The sequence below is a fragment of the Phyllobates terribilis genome, unplaced genomic scaffold (genome assembly GCF_046119375.1).
Source record: "Phyllobates terribilis strain yellow unplaced genomic scaffold, ASM4611937v1 Scaffold_85__1_contigs__length_6476398, whole genome shotgun sequence".
In the NCBI taxonomy this organism is placed as follows: domain Eukaryota; kingdom Metazoa; phylum Chordata; class Amphibia; order Anura; family Dendrobatidae; genus Phyllobates; species Phyllobates terribilis.
This window is the reverse complement of record NW_027362845.1, coordinates 1,520,003-1,534,539: the sequence shown is the minus strand read 5'-3', so window position 1 is coordinate 1,534,539 and position 14,537 is coordinate 1,520,003. Positions and strand designations below refer to the sequence as shown.

General features: G+C 45.2%; 1 pseudogene; it reads right to left on the bottom strand.

Annotated features, from left to right (window-relative positions):
- Positions 1-14,537, bottom strand: part of LOC141197627 (uncharacterized) — a 188,091-nt pseudogene that overhangs the window by 49,225 nt on the left and 124,329 nt on the right.

Sequence of the window (14,537 nt, the reverse complement as noted above, 5' to 3'; positions counted from 1 at the left end):
CTGACTATTCTTCTTGGCATCTCACACCACAGAACATTAGGTAACACGGTGGCCCAAGCCTAGGGGTCTCTGTCTAAGTCCAGATCCATGTAGAGGGGTTAAAGGCAAACCCTGGGATCTGGATAATGGAGTAGATAGCGCTAAGCCTGTTTGTGGTGGCCATCTTTTGAGCTGCCAGGTGACAACGAACAGTGCCCCCAATACATTGAGTCTGCACACTATCCCAGCAAGATCTGCATTCAAATAGCTAAATGGCGCTCCTTCCCTTAACCTGCCATGTGCCCAGACAGTAGTGTACAGCTGTATATAGGGTATTGTCAGATTCAAGAGAAGTTGGAATATTATTTGTAAGATCCATTTGTTTCCTATTATCCTTTGTGAAGTATTCCAAAGTTATCACCATATAAAGTCACACACTTCAGATTTGAAAAATGGGCCCAGATAGGAACACAAAACTGTCTGCAGGAAGGGGTTAAATCAGAGTATTTTGGGCACTAACTACTATAGTCAAAACTGTGAGTAACAATAACACATCTACTGAAATGATCAAACTCAACAGTCTCCATCAGTAATAAATGAGTAACTAGTGGTGAAACCTCTCTGGGGTAATTAGAGTATGGGGCTCGGGGGCTCTTGGCAATCTAAACTATCGTAAGGGACAATATTTTCTGTCAGATGAGTTTCAAGAAGAAATATTAGACGTTCAAAGAGAACTTGTTATAATAGTGCAGAGATGAGACGTCTTAAATTTAGCTTAGAGATATATCATGGCACAGGTGTAATTTTTTTTGTTGTTTAGTTTATCACAATCCTGTTTGAAGTTAGTCGGTTTTAAAAGAAATTCAAAAGTCAGGATAAAGGGAAACTCTGTTGTTATTGTACAGAAATTCACACTTGGCCCTCACTGCACATTTAATGTTGTTGATCATAAAAGTGAAGTTTGGCCAGAAAGACTGGACCTGGCCTTGTAGGGACCATATGAGGACATTCAGCAGCATAGAAGGGAGAGAAGGTAGATTCATCCAATAATATATCAGGGATCTAGGAAGCCAACAGCATCATTACACTCCACTTTCTCTTACAGTCCCATCATAATATTTTTCTTCAAGTGATTTTCTGGCTTTGTGGTTTACAGATCTGGGCAGGTAACGTCTCCTAATCACACGGAGTAGGTGGATCCTCCAGGTTGTAAGTTCTATGGAAAAGGGTTTCAAGGCCCAAATCATTTGAACAGTTTTGGGTGGAAGAGAATGTTGTGGTCTAGAGGCAAAATGGTGATCACACGATTGTGATACGGCCGGACTCCACCACTGATAAAGCAGCCACAGCCGGTGACTGAGAAGAATCTGTGACTTCTGTGCATTTAGTGGTTACTACTCACCTGGGTAGTCATATGTAGGAATCTCCTCTTTACACCATTCATCACCCCTCACATATGTCTCTATAGTATTAATATGGGTCAGATCTTCACCCTGAAACAAATATTGTAAAAGTCACAGACAGATGGAGAAGTCCCATCTATGATCAGCTTTAATCCTGCCATCTCCACCGTTCTCATTACACAAATAGAAAACACATAATACTGGTGGATAAAACAAGACTGAACACAAGACCTTCACAGCCATCTACACATCATAGGGGAGATCTCATGACACCTTCTCTCCATCTACCTGATGATCCTGAGGAACATTGGGATCTTCTTGTTTACAGTCCTGTGGAAGAAGAGGACAGGGACATCTGTCTGGTGTTGTCCTCTTACTGGATAGATCTGGAGGAAACACATACAGGGACTGAATTCATTCTTTACATACAGATAATTATAGGCCGTGTGTATTTAGTCCTGTCCTATTACCTGGTGATGTGAGGGGCTGGGGAACCTCCATCATGACGTCCTTGTACAGATCTTTGTGTCCTTCTAAATACTCCCACTCCTCCATGGAGAAATAGACAGTGACATCCTGATATCTTATAGGAACCTGACACATACAATGATACAGTCATCCCCCCGATCCTTTCATTGTGTTACTGTATAATTTCCCAGTATTCCCAGCAGTGTCACCTCTCCAGTTAGCAGCGCAATCATCTTGTAGGTGAGTTCTAGGATCTTCTGGTCATTGATGTCCTCATGTATCAGGGGGTGAGGTGGAGGCCCAGTGCTTGGGCTCAGGGGTCTTCCCCATCCCTCAGACACAGGGTCCTGACAGCGCTCACTAGAGGTTTTCTTCACTACTGTGTAATCCTGGTTATGGAGAGACACATTAATAAATCTCACTACAGACATTTCCAGAGTCCTCATCTCTCCAGTTCTGTCCATCTGTTATTCCCATAGATAAGAATGATGTAATGTGACGTCATCAGAATCTCTCACCTCTCCAGTAAGCCGGAAGAGGATCTCTAGGGTGAGGTGTAATATCCTCTCCACCATCTTGTCTCTGTCCAAATCCATCTTTGATGGGTAAAATCAGGAAAATCCTCTTTAATAGATCTTCACTGAGAGGATCTGATATTGTAGGGACCTGAATGAGAAGAAGATGAGCTGATGTAACATCATAAAAATCCTGTGTAAGAATACAATTACTGGAGATAATAAATGGAAACATATGAGGAGATTTATTATTTTACAGTATTTCGTTTTCTTTTTTACATCTAGTAATAAAACCTATATATTTTAGGCCACAGACAACAAGCAGTTTCTTCCTTGGAGTCGGCAGCTGAATACGTTTCTCATAGACTCATCTTCCATAAAGCTAATTCTCGTCTCATTTACCGACACTGGAATCGGCATTAGCAATACTGCAGGAGATATTCATTACACGTAACATGAGAAATAACTACTTCATGAGGACGACATCTTCATCTTCTACTACGGCTCTAGAAACATATTTAGCCAGAGTGCTTCACTGACTACATCTCCACCGGCCGTCTATATGAATGTTTCCCGTCTTCCCTGGACAGTAATCTTCTATCACATTAGATCTCATGTTTGATTCACACACAGAAGTTTGAGGCTTTGACACATGGTAAGGTATTTAATATTATACAGAGTAGGGCTATCCCGAATGGGTTCACCTTGCCATGGTGGGATAGCTTTCATGCTATTTTTGATCAAAAACAGACAGCCGGGGGGAGGGAGCCGCCTGAAAAATGCTAGAGTTTCCCATAGACTTACATTGGGCTCGCTGCTCGGGTCGAGCACCCGAGTATTCCAATATGCTCAACCCGAGCATCGAGCACCTGAGCATTTTAGTGCTCGCCCATCACTAGTTCTGAGTTTAAATCCCTGGTGCAGAAAAAATAAGCTTTTGTTTTTTAAACGATGTTGGCTAGCACACAAACTTCACTGATGCTTGGCTTTGATACCTGACTTTTCTCACACATCAGAATAAGAATCACAATTACTAAGCATTATCATGGATAATCTCATAAGCCAAGAAAAACCTGTAGGGACACTGAACTTTTTATTATTAATTATTATTATTATTACTATTATCCTTTCAAACCAAAACTATGTGACACAGATGCCTTACCATTAAACTGTAGGTTCATTATTTGATTATTTAGGTAGTGATATATAATTATAATAATTACATAGCAAAAGTAAATTGGGAGTTTGCAGTCAGTTCTTTGGTGGATGGAAAGAAAAATTGACAATAAAGAAATTTTATCATTAGACCCCTTTAAGAAATTATGCAAATGTACAGTCACTTGGAAATAGATATGTAGTAAATTAGTACCTCCCAATTTACTTTGGCTATGTAATTTACCATGCAAATACACAGCGTGTCTGAAACTCTTAACACGTCAGGATGACAATCAAAATGTCAGATATTAAAAGTAAAACACCCCTGTAGTTTGTGTACTAAACAGGGATAGTTAAAAAAAAATAATACTCACCTCCTCTTCCGGCTTCCAGCGCAGTCTGCAAAGGCTTCCCGGGTATTGCCATGACGACCCGATGTTGTCATGACAACATCCGGGTCACCAGAGAGCAGGAAGATTGCTTGGACATGCGCAGTGCATCTCCAAGCAATCTTCACATTGTGCACCGCTGACAGCCTACATGGCATAGGGATGGTGCTCTGTCCCTATGCCATGCAGGCGATCAGAAAAAAAAAGTGAAAGTCCCAGAGTGGGACAAAGTAATAAAGTGTATAAACTGTGTGAAAGTGGAAAAAAAAAAAAAACATTTGCAAAAATATAAAAAAAATAAAAAATAAATAATCCACCAAAAATAAAAATATAATTATAATGTACCCATCAATAAATATTATTATAAAAAAAAAAAAAAACAAAACAATAAAAGTACACATATTTGGTATCGCCGCGTCTGGAACAACCTGACCTATAAAACTGTCCCACTAGTTAACCCCTTCAGTGAACACGGTAAAAAAAAAAAAAAAAACGAAGCAAAAAACAATGCTTTATCACCATACCGCCAAACAAAAAGTGGAATAACATGCGATCAAAAAGACGCATATAAATAAAAATGGTACCGCTGAAAACGTCATCTCGTCCCGCAAAAAACAAGCCACCATACAGCTCCATCAGCCGAAAAATAAAAAAGTTATAGCTCTCAGAATAAAGCGATGCTAAAAAATATTTTTTTCTATAAAATAGCTTTTATTGTGTATAAGCGCCAAAACATAGAAAAATGATACAAATGTGGTACCGCTGTAAACGTACTGACCCGAAGAATAAAGCTGCCTTGTCAATTTTACCACACGCGGAACAGAATAAAAAAAAAAAAAAACAATTCCTGAATTGTTGGTTTTTGTTTATTCTGCCTCCCAAAAATCGGAATAGAAAGCGATCAAAAAATGTCACGTGCCTGAAAATGGTACCAATAACAACGTCAAATCATCCCGCGAAAAACGAGCCGTCACATGACTGTCTGCCAAAATCTGGAAAAATTATAGCTCTCAAAATATGGCGATGCAAAAACTAGATTTTACAAAAAATGTGTCTTTTAGTGTGTGACAGCTGTCAGTCATAAAAACCCCATATGATTCTGGCATTGCTGTAATCACACCGACCCGAAGAATAAAGTCGTCTAATCACTTATACCGCAGAAGGAACAGCGCCAAAAATAAACTCTTGGGTTAGGATTGGGCTAGGGCTGGGTTTGGGGCTAGGGTTGTGCTGGGGCTAGGGTTGTGCTGGGGCTAGGGTTGTGCTAGGGCTAGGGTTGCGCTATGGTTAGGGTTGTGCTAGGGTTAGGGCTGGGGTTTGGATTTTTTTCAAAAGTAAGAAAAAAAGATGACGATATGGTGACTAGTGTTGAGAGCAAGTGCTCGCTACTTGAGTTTGCATCGGGTGCTCTGGTATGCATTGAGTATCGTGGGTATTTGAGTGACATGCTCGAGTCTCTGCCCCATATGCTTCGCGGCCAAAAAACTTTACGGGGATTGCCTGCCATGCACGAGCGATCCCCGCATGTTTTTTTTTGGGTATCTAATAACCGTGAAACATGCGGAGCAGGGACTCGAGCATGTCACTCGAGCACACGCTGTACATGGTGCATACCTGAGTACCCGATGCAAACTCAAGTAGCGAGCACTTGCGCTCAAGAATAATGACAACTTATTCAATATGATGACCTAATGTAAATAAATTCTGTGCCGTACCTCTGGGTTTAAAATGTTCACTATACACCTTAATAAAATCCTTGAGGGGTATAGTTTCCAAAATGGGGACACTTGTGGGGGAGCTCCACTGTTTAGGCACATCATGGGCTCTCCAAACGCGACATGGTGTCCGCTAACAAATTGAATGGAAAATCGGCTCAAATTGTTAGCGGATGCCATGTTGCGTTTGGAGAGCCCCTGTGTGCCCAAACATTGGAGCTCCCCCACAAGTGACCCCATTTTGGAAACTAGACCCCCCAAGGCACCTATCTAGATGCATAGTGAGCACTTGGAACCCCCAGGTGCTTCACAAATTGATTCATAAAAATGAAAAAGTGTTTTTTTTTTCACTTTTTCATTTTTACGAATCAATTTGTGAAGCACCTGGGGGTTCCAAGTGCTCACTATGCATCTAGAAAGGTGCCTTGGGGAGTCTAGTTTCCAAAATGGGGTCACTTGTGGGGGAGCTCCAAAGTTTGGGCACACATGGGCTCTTCAAACACAACATGGCGTCCGCTAATTATTCAAGCAAATTTTACAATCAAAAAGTCAAATGGCGCTCCTTCCCTTCCGAGCCCTGCCGTGCGCCCAAACAGTGTTTTTTCCCCAAATATTGGGTATCTGCGTGCCCAGGGGAAATTGCACAACAAATTTTGGGGTCCATTTTTTCTTGTTACCCCTGTGAAAATAAAAAAAATTGGGTCTAAAGTAACATTTTTGTGAAAAAAGTTAAATGTTCATTTTTTTCTTCCACATTCAAAAAATTCCTGTGAAGCACCTGAAGGGTTAATAAAGTTCTTGAATGTGGTTTTGAGCACCTTGAGGAGTGCAGTTTTTAGAATGGTGTCACTTTTGGGTATTTTCTGTCATAAAGACCTCTCAAAGTGACTTCAAATGTGATGTGGTCCCTAAAAAAATGATTTTGTAAATTTTGTTGGAAAAATGAGAAATCGCTGGTCAACTTTTAACCCTTATAGCTCCCTAACAAAAAAAAATTTTGGTTCCAAAATTGTGCTGATGTAAAGTACACATGTGGGAAATGTTATTTATTAACTCTTTTGTGTGACATATCGCTCTGATTTCAGGGCTTAAAAATTCAAATTTTGAAAATTGCAAAATTTTCAAAATTTTCGCCAAATTTCCATTTTTTTCACAAATAAACGCAAGTGATATCAAAGAAATTTTACCACAATCATGAAGTACAATATGTCACGAAAAAACAGTCTCAGAATCAGGGGGATCCGTTAAAGCGTTCCAGAGTAATTACCTCATAAAGTGACAGTGGTCAGAATTGTAAAAATTGGCCTGGTCATTAACGTGCAAACCACCCTCGGGGCTTAAGGGGTTAAAGGTAAGGTCACTCTGATTGTGACAAGTTTCTATTACTTGTGTTATCCCATATTTTTCTTGCTCTCTTGGTTAGGTATGGAGGAGTGTCTGTCCCTCCTGTTTTTCTGCAAACAATCGTGTGGAATCCAAAATATACTATGGGTACCTTTTTCCTTGAATCTGGTGTTCATGTCTATTGCCTGTATATTAATATCTGTGACATTAGAGCAGTTTCTACTCAACTGTAAAAATTAGCCCTTGGATATTGCTTGTTTTTTTTTTAGTAATTTAATAGTTTATTAATGCTCATAGGTTAATGGTAGATGAGAGTCCCTAGGGTCCCATCCCGTACTTTCTTGATTGGTACATCCAGGAAAGGCAACTGGTAATAATTAAACTCTGATATAAATCTAAGGACGACTCTATGGATATTGAGTTCCCTGACAAATTCAAGAAATTGTTCACTCGTCTCTGACCAGATGATAAAAATGTTGTCAATATATCTATATCAAACCCCAATATATGGATGCCACCACTTATGATCATCCCTGAATATTGTGGTTTCCTATGAGCCCAGGAATAGGTTAACATACGAGGGGGCACAGGAGCTCCCCATCGCAGTACCCCATAGCTGGTGGAAGTACTTCCTGTCAAAAAGAAATATGTTGTAAGAGTGAATTTTAGAAGATCCTCTATGAAGTCATTATGTCTGCTACACTCTATTGATCTCGATTTCAAGAAACAACTTACTCCTCTGATACCATCATCATGCGGAATATTACTGTACAAAGCCTCGATATCTAGTAAGGCCTGCTCCCCTACATGCAAGTATACATGCTCGAGGGTCTACATGGAGGGGAGCAGGCAAAGGGAAAACCAACTCCAGAGGGATTATTCCAACTGCAGGACCTCAGGGGGTACTGAGGGAACATTATACTGTGTGTGGGGGGATGGTGGTAGTGTAGGAATATAATATACACCTGTTTATATGGAATGTGTTCATTCCCTTGTAATCTTGATATATTTCATGTTCATCCCATGTGCAAGATACACAAGAAATCCATAATATCTCTCCATATGTTTGGACCTGTAAGTTTTTGTGTTCATTCTTTTTATTTATTCCTGATCTTCATTCTTTTTAGTATGTCCCGGAACATTAAACTGTGTGGGGGGCATCATACATCCTGCATAAGGGGAATAATGGGGGCATCATACATCCTGCATAAGGTGCATAATGGGGGCATTACACTGTGTGGGGGCATCATACATCCTGCATAAGGGGCATAATGGGGGCATTACACTGTGTGGGGGCATCATACATCCTGCATAAGGGGCATAATGGGGGCATTACACTGTGTGGAGGCATCATACATACTGTATAAGGGGCATAACGGGGGCATTACACTGTGTGGGGGCATCATACATCCTGCATAAGGGGCATAATGGGGGCATTACACTGTGGGGGCATCATACATACTGCATAAGGGGCATAATGGGGGCATTACACTGTGCGGGGGCATCATACATCCTGCATAAGGGGCATTACACTGTGCGGGGGCATCATACATCCTGCATAAGGGGCATAATGGGGGCATTACACTGTGGGGCCAGTAAAGGGGTCCTGTACTATGAGAACAATACGTTTCCTCCCTTCCTGTCTCCATAGTTGGGTCGTATGTATCTATTACAGGAAACAGAACAAAAACCTTATCTATATATATAATTGTCTTATCCCGTCTGTCTGTCTGTCTGTGTGTCTGTCTGTCTGTCCAGGAAATCTCGCGTCGCTCATTGGTCCGGCAGTGGCCAATCAGCGCTGCGGGATTTCTGAAAAAAGATGGCGGCCGTTAGCGGCTCATCTGCGGGACGGAGCTCAGCGGCGATGCAGCCGGGAGATGAGCGGCGTGTAGCAGAGCCAGGTGTGTACGGAGCGGCCAAAAGCAAAGCCCACGAGGTGTGAAGAACATACAACCCCCTAAAGTGACCCCATTTCGGACACTGTACCCACGAGGGAAGTCATCTGAGGGTGTAATGGACGTTCTTACATTCTTATCCCACAGGTGTCTCACTGATTTCTTTACCACTCGTTTGTGTGTAATGGTAGACTCCATACTAAATAAGGAAGGAGTCACTGACTGTGGTGGCCCCTCCCCGGGCCGTGGCAATTGGTGACCCCCCTTCGCTGCCCCTTACTGACCAGTGATCCTGAAGCCCCCGGAAGGATCCAATGAAGCGAAAGGGGACGCTACAAGCCGTCCCATGGATACATAAACACCGGGACATCCCACGTTACTTCCTTTCTTTGTTGGTCCCAGACTGGAACGTCATGGAGAATTCAGGATCAGGTCAGATTACTGAGGCCCTAAAGGCTGGGTTTGCACAGGGGGGCGAGCGCTGGTTACAGGCCCTCATCTTGGGGCTCAGCGCTCATCCCCCTGGCCCCAGCTCTAATTCCCCGGATAACCCTTCCCCTGGCCCTCAACCCCTTAAGGGTACATCACATCCCCCAATCCCCTCACCCCTTGGGCCCACTCACTCACCACTCAGCGTGCTGCATCCGGATCCTCTGGGACGAGGGGCTGCAGTTCTGCCGCTGTCTGGTCCTGTCCTCCATTCTCGCCCGGCCGCCGCAGACGCACAGCTGCAGGCCACTCATCGTGGCTCACCCCCTGTCTCGCACGACGTCGCGGCAGAGCGAGCATGTGGGGCGGTTTGGCAGGCGCCCCCCGGCGTTGGACGGAGATCGGCTGCGGAACCTCTTCGTGCTCTTGCCGGGGCGGGGGAGCGGGGGTCCGGAGCGAGGCGGTGTGTTCGCGCCGGCGTAGGGTTGGGGGGGGGGGGGTTTCCTCTCGGCGGTCGCGCGCCGGAGCAGGGAGGCGGGCGAGCCACGCGACTAGGCCGCAGAGGCATGCTGGGGGAGGAGGAGCTAATGTACAGGAAGCGCAGGTCACGCCCCCCAGTCCAGAATGCCGCGCGACGGAACAGGAAGCGGTGGCTGGTGCAGCGGTGGATCCTGCGCCGCACTCACAGCTGGCACGGGGCTCCGCTGCACTAGTCTACGATTGTGGGGTGTCTTCTGTGTCGGCAGCGGGCACAGCGGGGATTCAGGTCTCCTGGCTGCCGCCGGTGCTGAAGACAGCACCGAGCATATCAAAGCCCAAACCCCTAAAAACTCCCATCCCGCATCCTGCCGAAGGGCACCCTGGAGAGCGGAGGTCCAGCAGGCACTCCCGCCCTCCAGAGCGCTTTAGGCACAGCACCCCGCTGCCACAGAAAAGAAGTTGCGGGCCATACATTTATCCATCACCTCCCCCTCAACACACAGCAGGGGCTGTGGCGGAGCACAGCTTCGGACAGGAATCCTCTGGCGGGAGCTGTGCTCTGCCAACCCCACAAACACCCCCTCCCCGCAGAAAAACCCCTATTAAAAATAAAAGAAAAAGTTCCCAAAACAGCACACATGACCCTACACATCCAGGGGACATGGCTGCCCCTGTAATCACCGCAGCCCATCCAGCGCCCAGTCAAATGATCAATACCATATACCCCTTTGATAGCGCAGCGACGTACGCGCCTGACACCGATATAGCATCACCCTCTAGCTGGACACAAATAGCACCGCCACATCCCGGTGGGACACATGTATACTGCGCAGAACCCCACATACACCGTCAGGGACACAGAGACTCCAGGTGTACTCGCTGCAGGCGAACTCGCTGTAGTTCCTCCTCGACAGATCTACATCACAGCACACAAGTCACCGGCAAAGGAAGAGGTCGTCGCAAGCAAAGCGGAGATCGGCATCCCACAGGAGGGGTAACAGTTCGCGGTCCTCAAGGTGGCGCTCACCATCCTCCGCATCAGAGATGTCGGGCGCAACGTCAAACCACAGCTGCTTGCACCGATCCCGTCCTTCGGGGGGCAGAGATGATTCAAGGGCACCCTCCAGAGCTTACAGCCTGCACGATGAAGCGATTTCACGTAGGTCTACAAGCAGAGGCACGCAGCTCACCCCGAGCGAGACTGGTGTCGAAGTCCCTCCAAACATCGGAGTCCCTCCTCCAGCCGCAGAAATGGGTGAGTGCAATATAAGTATAACTGAAATGGGAAATATTAACAACAACTTAATAACGGCCCTTAAGGCCATAGTCTAAAAACTATCCGCGCCACCAGGTGTAATACATAATTCTACTAAAACAACTCCACCATTAGCCAGTGTACACAAGGACGCATTCTTTTGCGGAATTAGCCCATTAGGCTCACACATAGACGAGGAAACCAGAATGAAAATATGGAATAATGACTACATCGACATTTGGTCACTATTAACCACTGACCAACATACTATAGACAAAGAGAGAAGGGTAGCCGACCGACCATTCGACAGAAACAGACAAAAGGTCGCAAAGACAATGAGCAACTGGTTACAGGCGTTTTCTGTGCTGGGTTGCATCATGGGCCAAAAGCATCCGGAGCGCTGCTCGGAACTATTCATATACCAGGATACGGTGTATAACTCGTACAAAGCACACGGCGGTTCAGCATGGTGGCGCTACGATGAGGAGTTCTGGAGGCGGTTGGCTCTGCAACCACAGCTAGGCTGGGGGGTAAAAGCTACAGACGTATGGTTGCGATTAATGCTGTCACAGAAACAACATCCCTTTACAACAACGGCTACTGGACAACCGGCAACAGCAGGCCAAAATTCAGTGGTCGTACGTAGACCAGGGGCCTGCTGGCAGTTCAATGAGGGACACTGTCGTTTCTACACCTTATGCAGATATAAACATGAATGTTCAGCCTGCGGAGGAGCCCACCCTGCAGCGAGATGTTCTCGTCCCGCAAGCAAATTATCAATTAAACTCCCACAGTCACAAGCCAAGGACCCCGGTGAGCGTAAACGCGATGGGCCCCTGGCTAGACCAATATCCTAAGAAAGACACAGCGGGGCAGTTACGTTTTGGTTTCACATATGTTTTTTTCATCCCTTTCAAACTTAATAAATCGCCCACCTTTGCAAATAACCTTAAATCTGCAAAAGAACACCCTGAAATACTTAGACAAAAAATACAAAAAGAAGTAGCTCTAGGCAGAGTGGCGGGCCCTTTCCCAACACCACCATTCAGTAACCTAAGAGTTTCCCCTCTAGGAATAATACCAAAAAAAGAGCCAGGTTCATTCCGGCTTATCCATCATTTATCTTACCCAAAAGGAGAGTCTGTAAATGACAGTATTACGTCAGAAGATGCCTCGGTCACCTACGCGTCGTTCGACAGAGCAGTAATGTTAGTACGCGATGCTAGGCCCGGAGCGCTCCTCGCTAAATCCGACATAGAATCCGCTTTTCGCCTACTACCGGTGCACCCAGATTGCTACCACCTGTTGGGATGCCAAGTGAACAATGAATACTTCTACGACACTTGCCTCCCAATGGGTTGTTCAATTTCTTGTTATTACTTTGAACTATTCAGTTCCTTCCTAGAATGGGTGTTGAGGTATGAAACCGGCAATAGGTCTGTCACACATTACCTAGATGACTTCCTATTCGTCGGACCAAAAGACTCAAATCAATGGCAATCATTACTTAACGAATTCACAAATATCGCTCAACTGTTCGGAGTCCCATTATGCCCTACACAAACCATAGGCCCCACAACAAAGCTATCGTTTTTAGGCATCAAAATCGACACCACAGCAGGGTTGTTCCGCCTCCCAACGGAAAAAATACAAAAAACATTACACCAGATCGAGGGATTTTGCGCGGTACGGAAAGTAACTCTACAGCAGAAGCAAGTATTACTAGGTCTCCTCGTGTTTGCCAGCCGGGTGATGCCAGTCGGAAGGGTTTTTTCTCGTCGTTTATCCCTTGCAACAAAAGGTTCATTAAAACCGAGTCATAGAATCAGAATCACCAGGCAGCTTCGAGCGGACTTAGAGGTGTGGAAAAACTTCTTACAATCATTCAACGGTCATACGTTATTTATGTCAGCAGAACAGTCCAACACTGAACTAAGATTATTCACCGGGGCGGCAGAAGCGGGCGGATATGCAGCGATACTAGATAACCAGTGGTGCACAGGCTTATGGCCTCCATATTGGTCTGAACAAGGATTAACAAAAAACCAGACACTCCTGGAACTCTTTCCAATATTGGTAACAATAGAAATATGGGGCACGTTCCTAGCTAACAAAAATATACGCTTCATAACAAATAACACCAGCCTAGCGCACTGCATTAATAAGATGGCATCATCGTCTCTCCCAGTGCTAGGCCTACTGCGCCGGCTAGCATTCCTGTGCCTAAAACACAATATATGGGTTCGCGCGAGCTACAATATTGAAGAGTCTAATGCTGCTGCTGCTAACGCTTTATCACAATTCAATTGGCAGGTTTTCAGAGAGCTCCTCCCCAACGCCCACCCGTCGGGCACCAGTTGCCCACCCTCCCTATGGGATATAGTGGCGAACAGCCGATGCCATTAATCAGAGCATCAGTCGCCCCGTCAACGTGGAAAGCATACGGTAAGGCATGGGGAGAGTGGACACGATTAGTAGCAGGCAGACGGGTTGACATATGTGAACAAGCCAGACTAGATGTAACCATAGAATTTCTCCACCAACTAATGATGAGGGGCATATCAGGGGCGTCAGCACAGCGGTGGCTAACTGGAGTGGCATTTCACTTTCAATTACTGAATTGGGAAGATGTGACAAAAAGATTCATCATCAGGCAAGCCTTAAAAGGGTGGAAAAGAGGTCAGCCAAGTCAGGAGTGCAGACGTCCCGTGTTAATAAAACTGCTGTCAGAAATCATATCCCTAACACCAGTAACACGCCACTCACAATTTGAAGCAACACTAGTGTCTACTGCATTTGCGATCGCCTTCTTCGGGGCGCTACGCATAAGCAAATTAGTCCCCCGATCCAAAATCACCACCAGTGGAGGCTTATTACACCAGGACGTAGTCATAGCCAATAATGCAATACGCATACGCAAATCCAAAACGGACCTAGCGGGCAGGGGCACTTGGGTGCTTTTACAACCCACTAACAGTATACTGTGTCCGGTAACAATAGTAAAAACATATACAGCCATCAGGCCACAAAGTAATTTCTTCCTATCACACATTGACGGAACTCCATTATCAAGATACCAGTTCCAAGCTATATTTAATAAATGCCTAACATCAGCAGGGAACCACCCCAAAGATTACGGGACACACTCATTCCGCATAGGCGCAGCCACGGAAGCAGCTAAAGCAGGACTGTCAGAGACGGAAGTTCAGAGGATAGGAAGATGGCGATCCGCGTGTTTTGCAAGATACATAAGACCGGACTTGTTATCCTAACGTGGTTTGTTTCTTTTACAGGTGACGCTAAGCCAACAGTGTGAGTGATAGGCCACTCGTATATATATTGGGCAGAAAAAAGGGCGAAAGTCCGCCCAGGCGGGAGGAATATAGGGTTTCATAACACATATTTCAACTGGAGAGGTATTAGAGGCCTGCGATGACCACATGTACTAATGGAGGTAATCGACATAGGCAGAGAAGCATCAGGTCCGGTCATCTTAGTTATACACGC